We start from the raw sequence: 23,930 nt of genomic DNA, 5'->3' as shown, positions 1-23,930 counted from the left end.
GGTGAGCGTCATCTTACATCTCTATTGTCTGCATATTATCTACGTATCACTGACACTAAAATGTTTATACACACTAGGACACATACAATCTACTGAAGCCCATCTGAACAGCTCGCAAAAAAAGCCCTTGTGTTGCCACGGTAACCACCTCGTAGCCTTCACGGCACCTGTTGTTACAGCCGATACACCACATCATCACACCACATCATCATCAGCAGAGATACTTCACATCTCAGATGACAATCAATGAAAATAAAACTTCTTGTCCGTTGTGGAAGTATATTTTTGCTTATTAGAGTAAATATATATGTGTCTGGTTTCAGGAAGCTAGGCGTATGTTGGCGTCACTACTTCACAGGAGAGCCATTTGTACGTATGCAAATATTGAGAGTCATAAAGAGAACACACAGAAGGATGTTGTATAAAACACATATCTCCGGATTACATCTTCAAACTAAGGGCAACCATGGCAACCATGACAGAGAGGGAGAGAGCGAAACGCTCCGCACGCTCCGAGAGCGAAACGCTCCGCACGCTCCGAGAGCGAAACGCTCCGCACGCTCCGAGAGCGAAACGCTCCGAACGCTCCGAGAGCGAAACGCTCTGTACGCTCTGAGTTAACCAACGGCCAATCTGACAACGCTCTGAGTTAACCAACGGCCAATCTGACAACGCTCTGAGTTAACCTCTTTGGGCTGCAGGGGCAGTATTGAGTAGCCTGGATAAAAGGTGCCCATTTCAAACGGCCTCGTACTCAATTCTTGCTCGTACAATATGCATATTATTATTACTATTGGATAGAAAACACTCTCTAGTTTCTAAAACCGTTTGAATTATATCTGTGAGTAAAACAGAACTCATTTTGCAGCAAACTTCCTGATAGGAAGTGGAAAATCTGAAATCAATGCTCTGTTCTAGGGCCTGCCTATAAATGTGCTTGATATTTATTAGTATACATGTACTTCATACGCCTTCCACTAGATGTCAACAGGCAGTGAGAGAAGAAATGGAGTGTATAATATCTGAGGTCGAATAAAAGCTCTTGGCATGACGTGACACCAGATTCCTGTTTTCTGGAACGCGCGAGAAGTGACCTGGTATTGCCTTCTGTAAAGCTGTCGTTATAGACGACTAATATCTCCGGCTTTGATTTTATTTGATACATGTGACAATATCATCGTAAAGTATATTTTTTCAATATAGTTTTATTAGATTATTGAAATTTTTTCGGGACGTTAGGCGTGTTGCTTTGTCTGCGTATGTTCAGGAAGGAGAGCTTCGCGCCACTTTGCTAGCTTTCCGTGCTAATTGACTGGAGAAGAGGACATTCTAAATCCAAACAACAATTGTTCTGGACAAAGGACCCCTTGTACAACATTCTGATGGAAGATCATCAAAAGTAGGACCCATTTTATGATGCTATTTCATATATCTGTCGAACATGTGAACTAGTAGTTTGCGCCCAGATTTTGGGCACGCTCTCGCCATAACGTAAACTGCATGTCGTAATGAAGTTATTTTTAGAATTCTAACACGGCGATTGCATTAAGAACTAGTGTATCTATCATTTCCTATACAACATGTATTTTTTAGTAATGTTTATGAATAGTTATTTGGTCAGAATATGTGAGTGTCAGAAAAATATCCGGACGTTGTGGGAAAAAGATGCTACGTTAGCACAATGTATAACCACTGATTTCAGCTCTAAATATGCACATTTTCGAACAAAACATAAGTGTATGTATAACCTGATGTTACAGGACTGTCATCTGATGAAGCTTATCAAGGTTAGTCAAAAATTATATATCTTTTGCTGGTTTGTTACGATCGCTAACTTTTGCTGCTGGTAAATGGCTTGTGTTTCTGGCTATTGTGGTAAGCTAATATAATGCTATATTGTGTTTTCGCTGTAAAACACTTAAGAAATCGGAAATATTAGCTGGAAACACAAGATGCCTGTCTTTCATTTGCTGTACACCATGTATTTTTCAGAAAAGTTTTATGATGAGTATTTAGGTATTTGACGTTGGTGTCTGTAATTACTCTGGCTGCGTCGGTGCTATTTCTGACGGTAGCTGTGATGGTAGCTGCAATGTAAAACTGATTTATAGCTCAAATATGCACATTTTTCGAACAAAACGCTCTGACAACGCTCTGAGTTAACCAACGGCCAATCTGACAACGCTCTGAGTTAACCAACGGCCAATCTGACAACGCTCTGAGTTAACCAACGGCCAATCTGACAACGCTCTGAGTTTACGAATGCCGAGAGCACACCGGCTGGGCACACCCCTCTGTGGTGAAAAACACGCGGCTGGGCACACCCTTCTGTGGTGAAAAACACACGGCTGAGCACACCCCTCTGTGGTGAAAAACACGCGGCTGAGCACACCCCTCTGTGGTGAAAAACACGCGGCTGGGCACACCCCTCTGTGGTGAAAAACACGCGGCTGGGCACACCCCTCTGTGGTGAAAAACACGCGGTTGGGCACACCCCTCTGTGGTGAAAAACACGCGGCTGGGCACACCCCTCTGTGGTGAAAAACACGCGGCTGGGCACACCCCTCTGTGGTGAAAAACACACGGCTGGGCACACCCCTCTGTGGTGAAAAACACACGGCAGGGCACACCCCTCTGTGGTGAAAACCACGCGGCTGGGCACACCCCTCTGTGAGGTGAAAAACACGCGGCTGGGCACACCCCTCTGTGAGGTGAAAAACACGCGGCTGGGCACACCCCTCTGTGAGGTGAAAAACACGCGGCTGGGCACACCCCTCTGTGGTGAAAAACACACGGCTGGGCACACCCCTCTGTGAGGTGAAAAACACGCGGCTGGGCACACCCCTCTGTGGTGAAAAACACACGGCTGGGCACACCCCTCTGTGGTGAAAAACACGCGGCTGGGCACACCCCTCTGTGGTGAAAAACACACGGCTGGGCACACCCCTCTGTGGTGAAAAACACACGGCTGGGCACACCCCTCTGTGGTGAAAAACACACGGCAGGGCACACCCCTCTGTGGTGAAAACCACGCGGCTGGGCACACCCCTCTGTGAGGTGAAAAACACGCGGCTGGGCACACCCCTCTGAGGTGAAAAACACGCGGCTGGGCACACCCCTCTGTGGTGAAAAACACGCGGCTGGGCACACCCCTCTGTGAGGTGAAAAACACGCGGCTGGGCACACCCCTCTGTGGTGAAAAACACACGGCTGGGCACACCCCTCTGTGGTGAAAAACACGCGGCAGGGCACACCCCTCTGTGGTGAAAACCACGCGGCTGGGCACACCCCTCTGTGAGGTGAAAAACACGCAGCTGGGCACACCCCTCTGTGAGGTGAAAAACACGCGGCTGAGCACACCCCTCTGTGGTGAAAAACACGCGGCTGAGCACACCCCTCTGTGGTGAAAAACACGCGGCTGGGCACACCCCTCTGTGGTGAAAAACAACAACTAGCCTACAAACCCTTTTCTCTTGACACTTCAATCACCTCCCTCTTCCCCCTTTCCTCCAAATCATTCTTACTTTTGCCACCTGGTCTCGCACTCTGCAGTGGGAGAACTGGTATGGGTTTACAGATGGTACATACATTGACCTAAAAACACAGGGACAAGAACACTACTGATTAAAGAGTCAATGACGCACTATCAAACGCAATCTGATAAATTGATTGTGAGCTGCTAGGCTTAATTCTCCACCAAGAAGCACAGGTGACAATGGCCAGTGGGAAATCCCTGCCTAGGTAGAAACCTTGAGAGAAACTAAGCTACTATAGGTTAGGAGAAAGGATAGGAGAGATGAGGATGTAAGTAAGAAGAATGGTAGATGAGAAGGGAGCTGGGGAGAGTGGATGTTAGGAGATTCTTCTCTTCTCTATGATTGAGTGACTATCACTACACACACACACACACACACACACACACAAACACGTTAACTCTGTCCTCCATAACAAAGGAAGAAGAGGTTATTTAAAGCATGGGGCCATCTCACAGTAACACACACACACACACACACACACACACGTTAACTCTGTCCTCCATAACAAAGGAAGAAGAGGTTATTTAAAGCATGGGGCCATCTCACAGTAACACACACACACACACACACGTTAACTCTGTCCTCCATAACAAAGGAAGAAGAGGTTATTTAAAGCATGGGGCCATCTCAGTAACACACACACACACACACACACGTTAACTCTGTCCTCCATAACAAAGGAAGAAGAGGTTATTTAAAGCATGGGGCCATCTCAGTAACACACACACACACACACACGTTAACTCTGTCCTCCATAACAAAGGAAGAAGAGGTTATTTAAAGCATGAGGCCATCTCAGTAACACACACACACACTATATGACTATATGACACTATATGACGTCAAAAAACACAGTTCTATTATAGAATGTTGTGTGTTCTGAATTTGCACGTGCAAGCCAAACGCCACCACTACTATCAGTAACACTGTCAAAGCTGTACAAAAAAGTCTGCAAACAATACCGCGTTGGTAATAAAGCATTATTTGTTCGACCACAACTTCTGGGGTAGCTAGCTTTAGCTGGTACTAAGCTAGCACCAATACAACCAGCCTGAAAACAATGACCAGTAGAAACTGCAGTCATTGTCATTATTCTTAGCAATGATTTAGGAATCCTTGTGAATAAGTATTAGCTAGGTAGCCACTTGTTGTTCGCCTATTGAAATTGAACTTCAGTTCATGAAAATAAATAGCTAGCCAGCTACTTAACCCTGTTGCCCAAAGCTAACGTTATAAGCAGCCAGTTAGTAGCTTCATATGGCTAGTGATGCTCGACAGGACCTGGTCCCCCTTAAAAGAGTTAGATGCACTATTGTAAAGTGGCTGTTCCACTGGATATCATAAGGTGAATGCACCAATTTGTAAGTCGCTCTGGATAAGAGCGTCTGCTAAATGACTTAAATGTAAATGTTATGTTTTGTGAAGGTAGCCACAATAAGGATTAGGCACAATAGTGGAATTTGCAGTTTGCCTTCAAAATAAAAGTATCTCTTTGTAAGTGATGCAGGAGGTTACAATTTGTGGAATCATGCCATATTTAGACTAGATCATGTTAAACAAGGTTGGAATGTGAAGCAATGAAATGGGGTATCAGTCTACTCAGTGACAAAGAACACAACTGTGAAGAGTTTACGCACATATTAGCATTGTAGCTCTTATCTCAGGACTGTCACTGTGAAATCACCTCCCCAGTCAGCCTATTGTGTGTATTGACATTCATATTGCACTGTACAGCTTTACCTAAGGATTGGGGATCAATGAAATGGGGTATCAGTCTACTCAATACCCAAGATATTTTTTCCCAACGTCCTCAGACTTATCAGACTCCAAAACACCCACGCAGTATTGTTTTTCCTCTGGAATAGTGTTCAATACACATATGTTGACAATAAATATGGCTCAATTCACTGTTGTTACAGAGTCCCGCAATAAGAGCTATGACGCAAATGTTCTCTGGGTGGCACTGAGTAGACTGATACCCCATGTCATTGATCCACAATCCATAGGTAAGGCTGTACAGTGAAATAAGTATGCCCCCAATGCAATTCTCAAGTATAATACATCCAGTGTGATTTCAACAGATGTCAAATTAACAAATTGTCTTTTTTTAAATTTTATATAACATTCCAACCTCGTTTAGCATGATCTATTCCAATTATGGCATAATTATACTATATGTATTCATTTGCATCACTGTCAATGACATACTTTTATTTTAAAGGCTAACCGCAATGTCCACTAATGTGGTTAATCCTTATTGTGGCTAGCTTCACATAGATGGGTCCGACCACCATTAATAAAATAAGAACCGTCTTATAAATTAGGGTTATTTTAGATGACACCTTGCTATATAGTTAGCTAGCTACTGAAACGTATGTCGTTTTGCTATGTTTTTGGGGAAGAACATTGTTTGCATTCATGAGCTAGCTAGCTTTTTTTTAAATGACCAGCACTGTAGGTGCGTGAGACAACTTTACCAGCATCATAACATACGTATCGATGAATCGTTGTCACATGAAATACAAGTGATAGTGTAATCAATGCAATAACTACGTAAAAAATGTACGCGTAAAATTATGTGATGTGCTGTCATATTCAGGTCCTGATTGGTCAACAAGCTTATTTGACAAACAGCATTCCATAGTAACAGCATTCCATAGTATCCTGGATGAGAATGAAACGACTGAACAAATGAACAACGAAACACAGCAAGTGAAAGAAATAGGTTTTGATTATGTTTTACTGGTAATGGGGACGTGTAAATGCAAAAAAATTACTTTTTGGTTAGTGTGGTGTGTGTAACCTTTATTTAGGCAAGTCAATTAAGAACAAATTCTTATTTACAATGATGGCCTACCCCGGCCAAACACGGACGACGCTGGGCCAATTGTGCACCGCCCTATGGGACTCCCAATCACGGCCAGATGTGATACAGTCTGGATTCGAACCAGGGACTGTAGTGACGCCTCTTGCACTGAGATGCAGTGCCGTAGACTGCTACGTCCATGTGTGTGTGTTAACTATTTGACAGTATTAGAATGCTTAAAAGGTCCCAAAAATCGTAAATATCGGTATCGCTTTTCTGGCAAGGAAAATATTGGATATCTGCCAAAAAATGTCATATCGGTGCATCACTACTAGCTACACATGCGCTCACACACACAGATAAACATACACAGATACACCCCCGCCCCCCTATACGCTCACACACAGATAAACATACACAGATACACCCCCGCCCCCCTATACGCTCACACACAGATAAACATACATAGATATACCCCCCCCATACGCTCACACACAGATACACCCCCCCCCCCCCCCTATACGCTCACACACAGATACCCTCCCCCCCCCCAATACGCTCACACACAGATACACCCCCCCCATACGCTCACACACAGATACACCCCCCCAATACGCTCACACACAGATACACCCCCCCCCCCCCCCCGAATACGCTCACACACAGATACACCCCCCCCCCCCCCACCAATACGCTCACACACAGATACACCCCCCCCCAATACAATCACACACAGATACACCCCCCCTATACGCTCACACACAGATGCACCCCCCCGCCCCCCCTATACGCTCACACGCCGATACACCCCCCCCCCCAATACGCTCACACAGATACACTCCCCCAATACGCTCACACACAGATACACCCCCCCAATACGCTCACACACAGATACACCCCCCCCAATACGCTCACACACAGATACACCCCCCTAATACGCTCACACAGATACACCCCCCCCAATACGCTCACACACAGATACACCCCCCCCAATACGCTCACACACAGATACACCTCCCCTATACGCTCACACATAGATACACCCCCCCATACGGTCACAGACAGATACACCCCCCCATACGGTCAAACACAGATACACCCCCCCCATACGCTCACACACAGATACACCCCCCCTATACGCTCACACATAGATACACCCCCCCATATGGTCACACACATATACACCCCCCCATACGGTCAAACACATATACACCCCCCCATACGGTCAAACACAGATACACCCCCCCATACGCTCACACACATATACACCCCCCCTATACGCTCACACACAGCTACACCCCCCTATACACTCACGCACATATACACCCCCCCCATACACACACACAGATACACACACCCCCGCTATACGCTCACTCACAGATGCTCACACCCCCCCACCCTCTTAAAGAATGTGTTGTGGCAGACGCCATTTGATGTGGAGGTATAGCAGCAAAAGACAGTGAGATGGTCCAGGCAGAGAGGTGACAGGCTTGATGTGCATCGTGAAGCATCATTTCCCTCTGTAGTACAGGTATATAGGGCCTTGACACAGAGCTAACTCTCCCACCATTACTACACACTTCTGTCTGCAATGGCATCTCTATCTCACCAGCCCAGTGAGAGAGCGAGGAGAGCGAGACAGCGAGAGCGAGCGACTGTACAAAGTAGGGATGCAAATTTCGGTCAATTTTGCTGCCGACTAACGGACTCTCATTAAGAGGTCATGCATACAAGGACCAAACATTTTTCATGAAGAGCTTAACGGAAACATGCAACCTTAGCAAGCCTATCGTCTAACAGTGAGAAGGCTACAGCCTATTATTGAACATGCAACTCCGGTAATGAAGCAGCTAATAAAAACTCATTTTCAAACATTTGCCAAAATGCAACTGGCGGAAAACACAATTCTAAACAGGGCACCTAATGCTAGCAGTTCCATATGTGAGAGATGAACATCTGTGTTAGAAACTTAGAGGGGGAATCTAAAGATGCAACTACTATGATGGGTTGTTAATATGACTAGGATTGTGCCTTTGGCTTCTGGACAACGAATAGAAAGTTGATATGAATATCAATATATTAGGAGAGAAATGCTGGTCTTTATAAAATAATTGCCTCCACGTTTCTATGGTTGGATTTAGGCTACTCTGAAGCAACGTAAGACATGCCTCATTATTTGAAGTAATGTCAAATGTTTAGGTTTCAAACAATTGTAATGCCTCAAGCTCACATTGCAAAGTGGTGCGTGACGAGCTGATAGACCCCAGACAGCCGACCGTTGACAGCCGACCGTTGACTACGCATCTGAATGGAGAACTGGAGGAGCGCATGACGAGGTGATATTGAGAAATAAAAATAGCCCCTTTATAAATCGTGGTCACCAAAGTTAACACGCATTGCACTTCGAATTGTTATTTGTTCTGCAATGACTGGGCTGACACACAAGCAGGCTTCCAGTAGCCTGCAGCTTTTTGAGGAGCTACTCTCACGCTGTCTGACAGGTGGTAGGCTATTCCACTCCTCAAACTAGGCTGTATGCTGTGCTCGGGTGATAAATACAAACGCAGCAATTTAATTCCACAAAATTATGCAAATGAACCTATAGATCGATACGCATGATGTATTTTCGCCGGCTAACCGATTAACGGTAACATCCCTAGTACAAAGCCAATAATATACACTGAACAAAAACAAACAACATGTAAAGTGTTGGTCCCATGAGCTGAAATAAAACATCCCAGATATGTGCACAAATTTGTGTACATCCCTGTTAGTAAGCATTTCTCCTTTGCCAAAACAATCCATCCACCTGACAGGTGTGGCATATCCAGAAGCTGATTAACAACCTTGAGTCGATTGCCGCACCGGTGAGTCAATTTAAATGACATTACAAAAAGATCAATCAAATCCACCAGTTTAAACTAAAAAGATATGTTTTTGTGTGCATTGGATGAGTCTCAATCCACAGAATCCGCCAGTGTCGAGCTGCGGCGAAAGGTGACGAGCTAAAGCGGTGTTTGTCAGACCATGAGACATCCCGGACTGTTCTTTTTGCCATTTCTGAATGTGCTATTCAATGCGTTTCTATGTGCTTCAGTAGTAAAGGCCAAATAATTGTTTATTATTTTATACCTAATGGGGTACTAAAATTCTAAATCAAATCGCTAAATGATCCATAGTATGACCATCTTAAAACGATTTAAATCACTTGTTCACCAAATCACTTGTTCACAGCCTGTGTGGGCAGTTTTGTTGAGCAGGCGTTTCAATGCCATGACAGAGGGTATCACATCTGCTCCAGGCGCAGTTGATGAGCTTATTTCTCCAGTCAGTTGTTCAAATGGAGCTAGCTAGTGTTTTCATGTTTCCAAGTTTCTAACATGTTCTCAAATGCCATTGAAATGGCAGCAGCAGTATGAGAATCAGCACATTCTCGAGCATGCAATAAGGCTTTCCTCAGTACGAAATCCTTGTCGACCCACTGTGCTGTTAGACTCAGCATGCTCATGGGGCTGATATCGCTGGTCCAAATGTCAGTCGTGAAGCTAATAGCAGTGACGCTATTACTGTGTAACTCCGGTAGGGCAACATCTGAAAAATAGCACACTTGGTTGTGTGTACCGGTGCTCGACCAGTCAGTGAAAGCCAACATCACCCACGACAGAGAAGAGTTAATTGTCAAGGACAATGAATTCCATTATCTTGCCGTTAATGGATTTCGCCTGTGAGTTGTCTCGCTGAAATGTTCTTACTCCTTCAAATGACTGCTCGACTTGTTGACTGCTTGATCCACACAGCAGACATTGTGGGCCAGGTTAGGAATGCTGTGTTGCGCCAAATTTTACGTGGCCTCATTACGTCATGTACCTACGTTATATAGGTATGCACGTCAGCTTTGACATCGGTTTTGCACATTCGCGTTAAACTAGACATCGGGCCGATACCGATGTTGGCATTTTTAGCTAATATTAACCGATTCCGATACGTCCACCGAAATATCACGCATCCCTACTCAAAATAGTGCTTCTGTGTGTCCTGTTTCCATTGATCATCCTTGAGATGTTTCTACAACTTGATTGGAGTCCACCTGTGGTAAATTCAATTGATTGGACATGATTTGGAAAGGCACACACCTGTCTATATAAAAGGTTCCAAAGTTGACAGCGCATGTCAGAGCAAAAACCAAGCCATGAGGTTGAAGGAATTGTCCATAGAGCTCCGAGACAGGACTGTGTCATGGCACAGATCTAGGGAAGGTACCAAAACAAATTATGCAGCATTGAAGGTCCCCAAGAACACAGTGGCTTCCATCATTCTTAAATGGAAGAAGTTTGGAACCACCAAGACTCTTCCTTGAGCTTGCTGCCCGGCCAAACAGAGCAATCGGCGGATTAGGGCCTTGGTCAGGGAGGTGGCCAAAAACCTGATGGTCACTCTGACAGAGCTCCAGAGTTCCTCTGTGGAGAGGGGAGAACCTTCCAGAAGGACAACCATCTCTGCAGCACTCCACCAATCAGGCCTTAACTTCTCTAGGATAGGGGGCAGCATTTTCACTTTTGGATAAATAGCATGCCCAATTTCAACTTCCTTCTACTCATCCCCAGAATATAAGACATGCATATTATTAGTAGATTTGGATAGAAAACACTCTGAAGTTTCTAAAACTGTTTGAATCATGTCTGTGAGTAGAACAGAACTTATGTAGCAGGCAAAACCCAGAGGACTAACCATTCAGATCTTTTTTTTTTAGGTCACTGTCTGTTCAATGAGATTTCATTGGGATACTAGATTTCTAATCAACCTGTTTGCAGTTCCTACCGCTTCCACTGGATGTCACCAGTCTTTGGAAATAGGTTGAGGTCAGATAATAGCATATTATGCTTTCGCCGAAAATACTTTTTGAAATCTGACATGTTGGCTGGATTCACAACGAGTGTAGCTTTAATTTGGTATCTTACATGTGTGATTTAACGAAAGTTTGATTTTATATATTTTATTTGGCGCTCTCCATTTTCCCTGGCTATTGGCCAAGTGGGACGAAGCGTCCCACATATCCCAGAGAGGTTAACGGTAGAGTGGCCAGACGGAAGCCACTCCTCAGTAAAAGGCACATGACAGCCCGCTTGGAGTTTGCCAAAAGGCACCAAAAGGACTCTCAAACCACGAGAAACAAGATTCTCTTGTCTGATGACACAAAGATTGAACTCTTTCACCTGAATGACAAGCGTCACATCTGGAGGAAACCTGGCACCATCCCTACAGTAAAACATGAGTGGCAGCATTATGCTGTGGGGATGTTTTTCAGCGGCAGAGACTGGGAGACTAGTCAGGATCGAGGGATATGGATCAAAGTACAGAGATCCTTGATGAAAACCTGCTCCAGAGCTCAGGACCTCAGACTGGGGCGAAGGTTCACCTTCCAACAGGTCAACAACCCTAAGCACACAGCCAAGACAACGCAGGACTGGTTTCGGGAATAGTCTCCGAATGTCCTTGAGTGGCACAGCCAGAGCCTGGACTTGAACCCGATTGAACATCTTAGGAGATACCTGAAAATAGCTCTACAGCAATGCTCCCCATACAACCTGACAGAGCTAGAGAGGATCTGCAGAGAGGAATGGGAGAAACTCCCCAAATACAGGTTTCCCAAATACAGAAACTCCCCAAATCTTGTAGCGTCATACCCAAGAAGACTCAGGGCTGTAAAGGTGCTTCAAGAAAGTACTGAGTAAAGGGTCTGAATACTTATGTAAATGTGATATTTCAGTTTATTTTATAAAATGTGCAAACATTTCTAAAAAGCTGTTTTTGCTTTGTCATTATGGGATATTGTTTGTAGATTGATGAGGGGAAAAAACTATTTAATCCATTTTAGAATAAGGCTGTAACATAACAAAATGTGGAAAAAGTCAAGGGGTCTGAAAACTTTCCTAATGCACTGTACCTTTAAAATACATCTCATGAGTAGAGAAGCAGACCCTTTTCCTTTCTCCCTGTGCCAACCAGATCTGCCTAGACGTACTGCCAAGTTAGCAGGTTGTTAGCTTGGTAACATGACTAAACAATGGTTTGTCAAACCAATAATTACCAACCCGGGATTAGTTTAAAAAACGGCCCACGACATAGTTGCTTAAATTAAATGCGCGAAAAAACGCAAAGGAAGAGAAAAGGTAGCTCTGGTAATATGGGGGATTTTTCTCCATTTGAGCCAGAGACACACCCGTGCTCTATTTCTCCTCTCTGGCTCTCACCGAGACGGAGAAATTGCAGAGCCTACTCAGACTGGCCTGTGCTCTTGGTCCTACCAGGGATGAAATGATACAATCGCTCAACTTTGCTTGCTCTGTGCGCTGCTCCAATATGTCACATAACAGAAGACTCATCTCCGCTCGCCATCATGGCTAAATTATATTTCAAATAGAGTGGCCAGAAAGAATCAGGTGGGTAACGACTGGCTCATTACAGCTGCCACGCGTGATATGTGCATGAAAGTGGACATTATTGGACCAACGCATACAAGAGACTAGTGGCTGTTGCTTCAAAACATTCAGCTGAATTTATAAACAAAACAAACTTTGACATTTTCTAACAGGCGCCAGCGGGTTCTTTAGATCGGTAGGGCAATATTAAACAATACTACAGTATTCTAAAATGTTGGTATCATGAGGTGTTGATTCCATGATATTACAGTGTTACCGGTATACACCGTGCAACACTATTTTGTTTGTCTAATTCACTTGCTTTGGCAATGTAAACATGTTTCCCATGCCAATAAAGCCCTTTGAATTGAGAGAGAACAAACTCCTTCCTGCTCCGCCTTCCCTCTCTCCTTTATCTCTTCTCCAGACCCTACGCATCATTTCCTCATAAGCCCAAGCCCCTCCCCTCCCTTTCCTCCTCGGTTCCTGTCAGTGGCACACAGACACACCAGGGAACAAGGATTCTGCCTTCCTGCGACCTCTGCGCGCACACAAACTATTGTACACATGCACATACATTTGTAAACGCGCACAAACTCACACACATCAGGGTTTGTAGAGAGGATCCCTGTTTGCAGAGAGGGCGTTTTTGCATGCAAAGCGCGTACACACACACACACAGTGGTTGGTGGGTGTTCTTCAGTGGAATAAGGTTAGAGGAGAAAGAGCGAGAGATTTTACATCGCTGGAGTCAGGGATTAACCTTAATCACAGGACACTTCAGCAGTCACCAGCTAAATCAACAAATGGCCTTCTCACAAAACACACACACAGCAACGCCCGCATACACACACTCCTAGGATGAGACATAGGCTTCTCTGTGCTTTGTTTCATTACTGGAATCACCTGAACTGGCTAAATATAACCTGCTGATTAAGTCGCCCTAACTCACAGCTCAACACGGTCCACACACACGTCTCCTCCCCTTCATCCATCTCCACTCTTTCACTCGTCGTTTTAGCCGAAGCTGTTTATTCTGGACCAGGCCCGTGATGTAGGAAGCTAGGTAGGTCTCTTCTTTCTCCCGTCTTTCCTTCAATATCCGTGTAGACAACCCGCCTGCTCTCTCCCGCTGTTCTGTCCTTTCATCTCTTGTCACTATTCAGGAAGTGTGTCCATGCTCAAACCTCCCACACATGGACACATACACACACGTACTAAACCAGGAAAACAACCACATTCACTTTGAGTCACTCAGACAGCATAAGCCGCAGAAAAATGTACAGAATTGCAGTAAACGAGCTATAAAACTGCTACATTTTGTACATTGTCATTTCGGCACTGCGGCCACTTTCGCTTCCCCACACACACACACTCTCTCACTCAGTCAAACCGTCTCCCTCCTTCAATTTCATTATAAGCCTGTGAAGCAATACATTAAAAAAGTACACTATACACACACACCCCACACATCTAAAGCTCAAACACACACACTGACTCCCTGGCTCTACGCTTGCTCTCCTCCACAGTGAAGGTCAGTCCATGTATAATGCATCACACACACTGACTCCCTGGCTCTACGCTTGCTCTCCTCCACAGTGAAGGTCAGTCCATGTATAATGCATCACACACACTGACTCCCTGGCTCTACGCTTGCTATCCTTCACAGTGAAGGTCAGTCCATGTATAATGCATCACACACACTGACTCCCTGGCTCTACGCTTGCTCTCCTCCACAGTGAAGGTCAGTCCATGTATAATGCATCACACACACTGACTCCCTGGCTCTACGCTTGCTCTCCTCCACAGTGAAGGTCAGTCCATGTATAATGCATCACACACACTGGCTCGTCTGCTACCACACAGTGACCATCAATCAGGAACACCTAACAGTATAAAGAACACTGGTGTCCACAACACCTCCTCTCACTCTACACTACTTTCAGTCTTTCCACTGATCTCAACTACTCTCCCTCTTTCTATACCCTCATCCCTCTTTTCTCTCCCCTCTACCATCCAAACCTCCCCTCCCCCCTCTTTCTCCCCTCTACTCTCCCCTTTACCCCCTCCAAACCTCCCCTTTACCCCCTCCAAACCTCTTATTCCCCTCTCCCCTCCTCTCTCTCCCCTCCAAACCTCCTCTTTCTCCCCTCAAAACCTCTTATTCCCCTCCAAACCTCCCCTTGCTCCCCTCCAAACCTCCCCTTGCTCCCCTCCAAACCTCCCCTTTACCCCCTCCAAACCTCTTATTCCCCTCTCCCCTCCTCTCTCTCCCCTCCAAACCTCCTCTTTCTCCCCTCAAAACCTCTTTCTCCCCTCCAAACCTCCCCTTGCTCCCCTCCAAACCTCCCCTTGCTCCCCTCCAAACCTCCCCTTGCTCCCCTCCAAACCTCCCCTTTACCCCCTCCAAATCTCTTATTCCCCTCTCCCCTCCTCTCTCTCTCTCCCCTCCAAACCTCCTCTTTCTCCCCTCAAAACCTCTTATTCCCCTCCAAACCTCCCCTTGCTCCCCTCCAAACCTCCCCTTGCTCCCCTCCAAACCTCCCCTTTACCCCCTCCAAACCTCTTATTCCCCTCTCCCCTCTCTCTCTCTCTCCCCTCCAAACCTCCTCTTTCTCCCCTCAAAACCTCTTTCTCCCCTCAAAACCTCTTATTCCCCTCCAAACCTCCCTTTGCTCCCCTCCAAACCTCTTATTCCCCTCTCCCCTCCTCTCTCTCTCTCTCCCCTCCAAACCTCCTCTTTCTCCCCTCCAAACCTCCCCTTGCTCCCCTCCAAACCTCCCCTTGCTCCCCTCCAAACCTCCCCTTTACCCCCTCAAACCTCTTATTCCCCTCTCCCTCTCTCTCTCTCCCCTCCAAACCTCCTCTTTCTCCCCTCAAAACCTCTTTCTCCCCTCAAAACCTCTTATTCCCCTCCAAACCTCCCCTTGCTCCCCTCCAAACCTCCCCTTGCTCCCCTCCAAACCTCCCCTTGCTCCCCTCCAAACCTCCCCTTGCTCCCCTCCAAACCTCCCCTTGCTCCCCTCCAAACCTCCCCTTTACCCCCTCCAAATCTCTTATTCCCCTCTCCCCTCCTCTCTCTCTCTCCCCTCCAAACCTCCTCTTTCTCCCCTCCAAACCTCTTATTCCCCTCCAAACCTCCCCTTGCTCCCCTCCAAACCTCCCCTTGCTCCCCTCCAAACCTCCCCTTGCTCCCCTCCAAACCTCCCCTTTACCCCCTCCTCTCTCTCCCCTCCAAACCTCCTCTTTCTCCCCTCAAAACCTCTTTCTCCCCTCAAAACCTCTTTCTCCCCTCAAAACCTCTTTCTCCCCTCAAAACCTCTTATTCCCCTCCAAACCTCCCTTTGCTCCCTTTCAAACCTCTTATTCCCCTCCAAACCTCCCCTTGCTCCCCTCCAAACCTCCCCTTGCTCCCCTCCAAACCTCCCCTTGCTCCCCTCCAAACCTCCCCTTGCTCCCCTCCAAACCTCCCCTTTACCCCCTCCAAATCTCTTATTCCCCTCTCCCCTCCTCTCTCTCTCTCCCCTCCAAACCTCCTCTTTCTCCCCTCCAAACCTCTTATTCCCCTCCAAACCTCCCGTTGCTCCCCTCCAAACCTCCCCTTGCTCCCCTCCAAACCTCCCCTTGCTCCCCTCCAAACCTCCCCTTTACCCCCTCCTCTCTCTCCCCTCCAAACCTCCTCTTTCTCCCCTCAAAACCTCTTTCTCCCCTCAAAACCTCTTTCTCCCCTCAAAACCTCTTTCTCCCCTCAAAACCTCTTATTCCCCTCCAAACCTCCCTTTGCTCCCTTTCAAACCTCTTATTCCCCTCCAAACCTCCCCTTGCTCCCCTCCAAACCTCCCCTTGCTCCCCTCCAAACCTCCCCTTGCTCCCCTCCAAACCTCCTCCAAACCTCCCCTTGCTCCCCTCCAAACCTCCCCTTGCTCCCCTCCAAACCTCCCCTTGCTCCCCTCCAAACCTCCTCTTTCTCCCCTCCAAACCTCACCTTGCTCCCCTCATCTTACTCCCCTCTACATCTCCTGAGGTAGAGAGTCAGGGCTGGCGAGGGCTTTCAGACTTGTCTAGCACAAGGTCATGAGATTAGCTCGATGTGAAAACTCACTCTGCCAAAATCCTCACAGCTCACCAATCACTCACCCTCTCTCAGAGACACACAACCAAATACACAAGCAATAAGACTTACAGTAACAGCAGGCTACATTTACATTTACATTTAAGTCATTTAGCAGACGCTCTTATCCAGAGCGACTTACAAATTGGTGCATTCACCTTATGACATCCAGTGGAACAGCCACTTTACAATAGTGCAGCTAAATCTTTTAAGGGGGGGGTGAGAAGGATTACTTTATCCTATCCTAGGTATTCCTTAAAGAGGTACACACACACACAGGCTCCAAGTCTGTCTGGGAAACACATTCACACCAGTCCAGAGTTTATAAACACACAGGCCTGATGCCAAGAGCTGGACAGAAAGAGAGTGAGAAAAGAGGGGAGGAATGGGGGTATATGGAGAGAAGTGGGAAGAGAAAGAGGGGGATGAGAGAAGAGAGGATGGATATTGTCATTTAGGGAAGAAGTGGTTTGAGGGAGAGCAGCAGTAAGACAGAGTAGTGTTGGCGCTATCAAACTCACATACACTGGTCCCAGTGCCCCTCTCTCTGATGGGCCAAAACAGTGTTGTGTGAGTTTGAGTGTGTGTGATCGACCGGCCAATTAATCCACCCAGTCCCTTAGCAATTAGACCCGTCTGCTGGAGCACAGAGACACCAATCAATGAGCCACTACCCTGACAAACGCTCAAGCACACACACAACTGCCGACACTGACACACACACATCAGTATACGCATGAGCTGACACACTAACAAGATAAACAGTGATCATCATCATACCAGCGAGCAGTGGCAGAGAGAGAGGGAGGGTGTGTGTTCTTCACTCCTGAAGAGAAAAGGACAGGAGACATGGTGAGGGAGGGGAGAAGAAAGGATAGGAGACATGGTGAGGAATTGAAGCGTGTAGTGGGGATAAGAGGAGAGAAAAGGCATGGAGACCTGGGTAGGAGATATGGTGAGGAGAAGAGGCACGAAGAGGCCACTGTAGACTATTGAGACTGCCCCACCCGTCATGCCCGATGGCCTCGGGCAGCCCCAGTGCATTGTGGGTCCATCTAGCATCTGGCCTTTATCGCTCTCGTTTAATGTCCCCTTCTCCATTTCCTCTCCTCCTCCGTTCTCATCATATTTTTTTATTTCTCCTTTAATCCATTTCATTTTTCCCTGTCATGGAGAATTCTGCTGAGTTCCCATGGCAACCGACAGTTGCTAAGCAACGTAAAACTCTCCATCATCCATTCCAGTACTCTGACAGATGGAGAGAGACAAAGAGGGAGAGAACGGCAGGGCAAGAGTAAAAGAAACAAACAGAGAGAGAGGAGAGGGAGTGAAAGAGAAAGCTATGGGGGTCACTGGAACACAAATAAGGAGCCAGCCCTTCCACCCAGAGAACCAATCATAGCTTAGTGTTCCAGTCACAAGAGAGCCAATCACAGTCAGCCATCTTGAACACGGTGTACATCAGCTTTGTGCACCAGCCTGTAAACAAAGTCTCACACAGCCATATGACTGCTAACGTGTGTATCTGAGGAGCCGCTCTCCTCTCAGGCCCTCACAGGCACTCTGGCATGAGGGGTGGGGTGATCTCAATACCGCAATGCAGTATCCACATATTCCCAGTAACCCAGTGAGAGTCACACAGTGTGACAGCAGAGTCTAAACATGGAGAGCGCGTGACAGATCGATGAGGGTGAGAAATAGTGAATGAGAATGAGAGAGATAGCGAATGAGAACGAGAGAGCTAGCGAATGAGAACAAGAGATAGCGAATGAGAGCGAGAGAGATAGCGAATGAGAGCGAGAGAGATAGCGAATGAGAGCGAGAGAGATGGCGAATGAGAGCGAGAGAGATAGCGAATGAGAGCGAGAGAGATAGCGAATGAGAGCGATAGAGATGGAGAGCAAGGGCTGGATGTCTAACGTGCCAGAGGCCTCCTAACCTCCCCACATGCTCTGGTACTGACATGTGGGGACATGGTCTAACACACATGGCCTAGGCCCTAGGGACACACAGCTGTGTATACACACACAAGTTTGTAGACACTGCTTGAAATTAGTGGATTCGGCTATTTCAGCCACACCTGTTGTGGACAGGTGCATACAAACGAGTACAAAGCCATGCAATCTCCATAGCTAGACATTGGCAGTAGAATGGCATTACTTAAGAGCTCAGTGACTTTCAACATGGCACCGTAGGATGATCCTCCTCTCGCCCTCTCAGGGGTGGGCATCTCAGGCTCTGCATACTTTTGGATTGCATCCAGGCCGCTCCTACCAGGTGACGTGGAGAGGATCTGTGTCTGCACCACGTATTCTCACTCTGGTGTCCCCCAGGGCTCGGTTCTAGAATCTCTCTATACACCAAGTCACTTGGCTCCGTCATATCCTCACATGGTCCCTCCTATCATTACTATGCGGATGACACTCAACTACTTTTCTCCTTCCCCCCTTTTGACACCCAGGAGCGACACGCATTTGTGTGCCTGGCAGATACACTATATATACAGTGGGGCAAAAAAGTATTTAGTCAGCCACCAATTGTGCAGGTTCTCCCACTTAAAAAGATGAGAGAGGCCTGTAATTTTCATCATAGGTACACTTCAAAATGAGAAAAAAAAAAAAAAATCAGGAAAATCACATTGTAGGATTTTTTATGAATTTATTTGCAAATTATGGTGGAAAATAAGTATTTGGTCACCTACAAACAAGCAAGATTTCTGGCTCTCACAGACCTGTAACTTCTTCTTTAAGAGGCTCCTCTGTCCTCCACTCGTTGCCTGTATTAATGGCATCTGTTTGAACTTGTTATCAGTATAAAAGACACCTGTCCACAACCTCAAACAGTCACACTCCAAACTCCACTATGGACAAGACCAAAGAGCTGTCAAAGGACACCAGAAACAAAATTGTAGACCTGCACCAGGCTGGGAAGACTGAATCTGCAATAGGTAAGCAGCTTGGTTTGAATAAATCAACTGTGGGAGCAATTATTAGGAAATGGAAGACATATAAGACCAATGATAATCTCCCTCGATCTGGGGCTCCACGCAAGATCTCACCCCGTGGGGTCAAAATGATCACAAGAACGGTGAGCAAAAATCCCAGAACCATACGGGGGGACCTAGTGAATGACCTGCAGAGAGCTGGGACCAAAGTAACAAAGCCTACCATCAGCAAGGGCATTGAAGATGAAACGTGGCTGGGTCTTTCAGCATGACAATGATCCCAAACACACCACCCGGGCAACGAAGGAGTGGCTTCGTAAGAAGCATTTCAAGGTCCTGGAGTGGCCTAGCCAGTCTCCAGATCTCAACCCCATAGAAAATCTTTGGAGGGAGTTGAAAGTCCGTGTTGCCCAGCAACAGCCCCAAAACATCACTGCTCTAGAGGAGATCTGCATGGAGGAATGGGCCAAAATACCAGCAACAGTGTGTGAAAGCCTTGTGAAGACTTACAGAAAACGTTTGACCTCTGTCATTGCCAACAAAGGGTATATAACAAAGTATTGAGATAAACTTTTGTTATTGACAAAATACTTATTTTCCACCATAATTTGCAAATAAATTCATAAAAAATCCTACAATGTGATTTTCTGGATTTTTTTTTCTCATTTTGTCTGTCATAGTTGAAGTGTACCTATGATGAAAATTACAGGCCTCTCTCATCTTTTTAAGTGGGAGAACTTGCACAATTGGTGGCTGACTAAATACTTTTTTGCCCCACTGTATATACAAAAGTATGTGGACACCCCTTTAAATTAGTGGCTATTTCAGTGACACCTGTTGCTGACAGACATATAATATTGAGCACATAGCCATGCAATCTCCATAGACAAACATTGGCAGTAGAACGGGCGCAGTGACTTTCAACATGGCACCGTTATAGGATGCCACCTTTCCAACAAGTCAGTTCGCCAAATTTCAGCCCTGCTAGAGCTGCCCCGGTCAACTGTAAGTGCTGTTATTGTGAAGTGGAAATGTCTAGGAGCAACAACAGCGCAGCTATGAAGTGTTAGGCCACACAAGCTCACAGAACGAGACCTCCAAGTGCTGAAGCATGTAGTGTGTAAAAATAGTCGGTTACAACTCTCACCACAGAGCTCTAAACTGCCTCAGGAAACGTCAGCACAAGAACTGTTAGTCGGGAGCTTCATGAGATGGGTTTCCATGGCCAAGCAGCCACACACAAGCCTATGATCACCATGCACAATACCAAGCTTCGGCTGGAGTGGTGTAAAGCCTCTGGAGCAGTGGAAACGCGTTCTCTGGAGTGATGAATAACGCTTCACCATCTGGCAGTTCTACGGATTAATCTGGGTTTGGCGGATGCCAGGAGAACGCTACCTGCCCCAATGCATAGTGCCAACTATAAAGGTCGGTGGAAGAGGAATAATGGTCTGGGGCTGTTTTTCATGGTTTGGGTTAGGCCCCTTATTTCCAGTGAAGGAAAATCTTAACGCTAAAGCATACAATGATATTCTAGACGATTCTGTGCTGGCCCGACTTCACTAATGCTTGTGGCTGAATTGAAGCAAGTCCCCGCAGCAATGTTCCAACATCTAGTGGAGAGCCTTTCCAGAAGATTGGAGGCTGTTACAGCAGCAAAGGGGGGACCAACTCCATATTATTGCCCATGATTTTGGAATGAGCCGTTCGACGAGCAGGTGTCCACATACTTCTGGTAGTGTATGTGAGTGCGAGGATGTTTCTTTAGCCCATTCACAGCTAAAGAGGATATGAGGTGAGAGAGAAGGAAGAGAGTGAGAAAGAGAGAGAAAGTGAGCAAGAGATCGCAAGAGAGAGACCACAATAACCCCCCCGCCATTATGCAATACTACCCCCCCACCAACTCCTATTCTCAGTGTTAGCCAATACGATGACAGAGCACCTTGCTCACCATGACTAGAGCATGCACACACACGGATGACACATATGGCTGGGTAGGTAGAATATATATCAGTTAGCAGAGGCCTGTCATCACGGCTGGGTACAAGCTACACTTATCAGTTGTTAACCACAGCCCAACATCAGCAGACTGACAAAACACTCCAAAATCACCATCAACAAACAGTGATGGCAGCAATCCAGTGTCAATGCTGTGGTTAGGTAGGTTGGTGATGTGTGTGTTTTAGTGATGAGGAAAAATATTAATTGATACAGTTACATATCGGGATATTATTTTTGACGATATATCCTAGTTTGCTGTTTTCATAAGCGATCAATAAAACATTTCTCATGTCTCTCCAGCAGACATATGGTGAGCAATGTTTGGAATATCCAATCACAATGAAATCACAGTATCCAATCACAATGAAATCACAGTATCCAATCACAATGAAATCACAGTATCCAATCACAATGAAATCACAGTATCCAATCACAATGAAATCACAGTATCCAATCACAATGAAATCACAGTATCCAATCACAATGAAATCACAGTATCCAATCACAATGAAATCACAGTATCCAATCACAATGAAATCACAGTATCCAATCACAATGAAATCACAGTATCCAATCACAATACGTCTAGAATCATGAGAATCTCAATACGTCTAGAATCATGAGAATCTCAGTACGTCTAGAATCATGGGAATCTCAGTACGTCTAGAATCATGAGAATCTCAATACGTCTAGAATCATGAGAATCTCAGTACGTCTAGAATCATGAGAATCTCAATACGTCTAGAATCATGAGAATCTCAGTACGTCTAGAATCATGAGAATCTCAATACGTCTAGAATCATGAGAATCTCAATACGTCTAGAATCATGAGAATCTCAGTACGTCTAGAATCATGAGAATCTCAGTACGTCTAGAATCATGAGAATCTCAATACGTCTAGAATCATGAGAATCTCAATACGTCTAGAATCATGAGAATCTCAATACGTCTAGAATCATGAGAATCTCAATACGTCTAGAATCATGAGAATCTCAGTACGTCTAGAATCATGAGAATCTCAATACGTCTAGAATCATGAGAATCTCAGTACGTCTAGAATCATGAGAATCTCAATACGTCTAGAATCATGAGAATCTCAGTACGTCTAGAATCATGAGAATCTCAATACGTCTAGAATCATGAGAATCTCAATACGTCTAGAATCATGAGAATCTCAATACGTCTAGAATCATGAGAATCTCAATACGTCTAGAATCATGAGAATCTCAGTACGTCTAGAATCATGAGAATCTCAATACGTCTAGAATCATGAGAATCTCAGTACGTCTAGAATCATGAGAATCTCAATACGTCTAGAATCATGAGAATCTCAGTACGTCTAGAATCATGAGAATCTCAGTACGTCTAGAATCATGGGAATCTCAATACGTCTAGAATCATGAGAATCTCAATACGTCTAGAATCATGAGAATCTCAATACGTCTAGAATCATGAGAATCTCAATACGTCTAGAATCATGAGAATCTCAGTACGTCTAGAATCATGAGAATCTCAATACGTCTAGAATCATGAGAATCTCAATACGTCTAGAATCATGAGAATCTCAATACGTCTAGAATCATGAGAATCTCAATACGTCTAGAATCATGAGAATCTCAATACGTCTAGAATCATGAGAATCTCAGTACGTCTAGAATCATGAGAATCTCAATACGTCTAGAATCATGAGAATCTCAGTACGTCTAGAATCATGAGAATCTCAGTACGTCTAGAATCATGGGAATCTCAATACGTCTAGAATCATGAGAATCTCAATACGTCTAGAATCATGAGAATCTCAATACGTCTAGAATCATGAGAATCTCAATACGTCTAGAATCATGAGAATCTCAATACGTCTAGAATCATGAGAATCTCAAAACGTCTAGAATCATGAGAATCTCAATACGTCTAGAATCATGAGAATCTCAATACGTCTAGAATCATGAGAATCTCAGTACGTCTAGAATCATGAGAATCTCAGTACGTCTAGAATCATGAGAATCTCAATACGTCTAGAATCATAAAAATCTCTATATTTCATTTTTTCCCCCTCACCTTTATTTAACCAGGTAGGCTAGTTGAGAACAAGTTCTCATTTACAATTGCGACC

At 45.5% G+C, this 23,930-nt stretch overlaps 1 protein-coding gene across 1 annotated transcript in view; it reads right to left on the bottom strand.

Moving 5' to 3' along the window:
- LOC139544158 (G protein-coupled receptor kinase 3-like) overlaps positions 1-23,930 on the bottom strand; it is an 88,777-nt gene that overhangs the window by 37,487 nt on the left and 27,360 nt on the right. The window lies entirely within an intron of this gene.

Source organism: Salvelinus alpinus, chromosome 18, assembly GCF_045679555.1.
Source record: "Salvelinus alpinus chromosome 18, SLU_Salpinus.1, whole genome shotgun sequence".
Taxonomy (NCBI): domain Eukaryota; kingdom Metazoa; phylum Chordata; class Actinopteri; order Salmoniformes; family Salmonidae; genus Salvelinus; species Salvelinus alpinus.
This window is presented reverse-complemented; position numbering and strand designations above follow the sequence as displayed.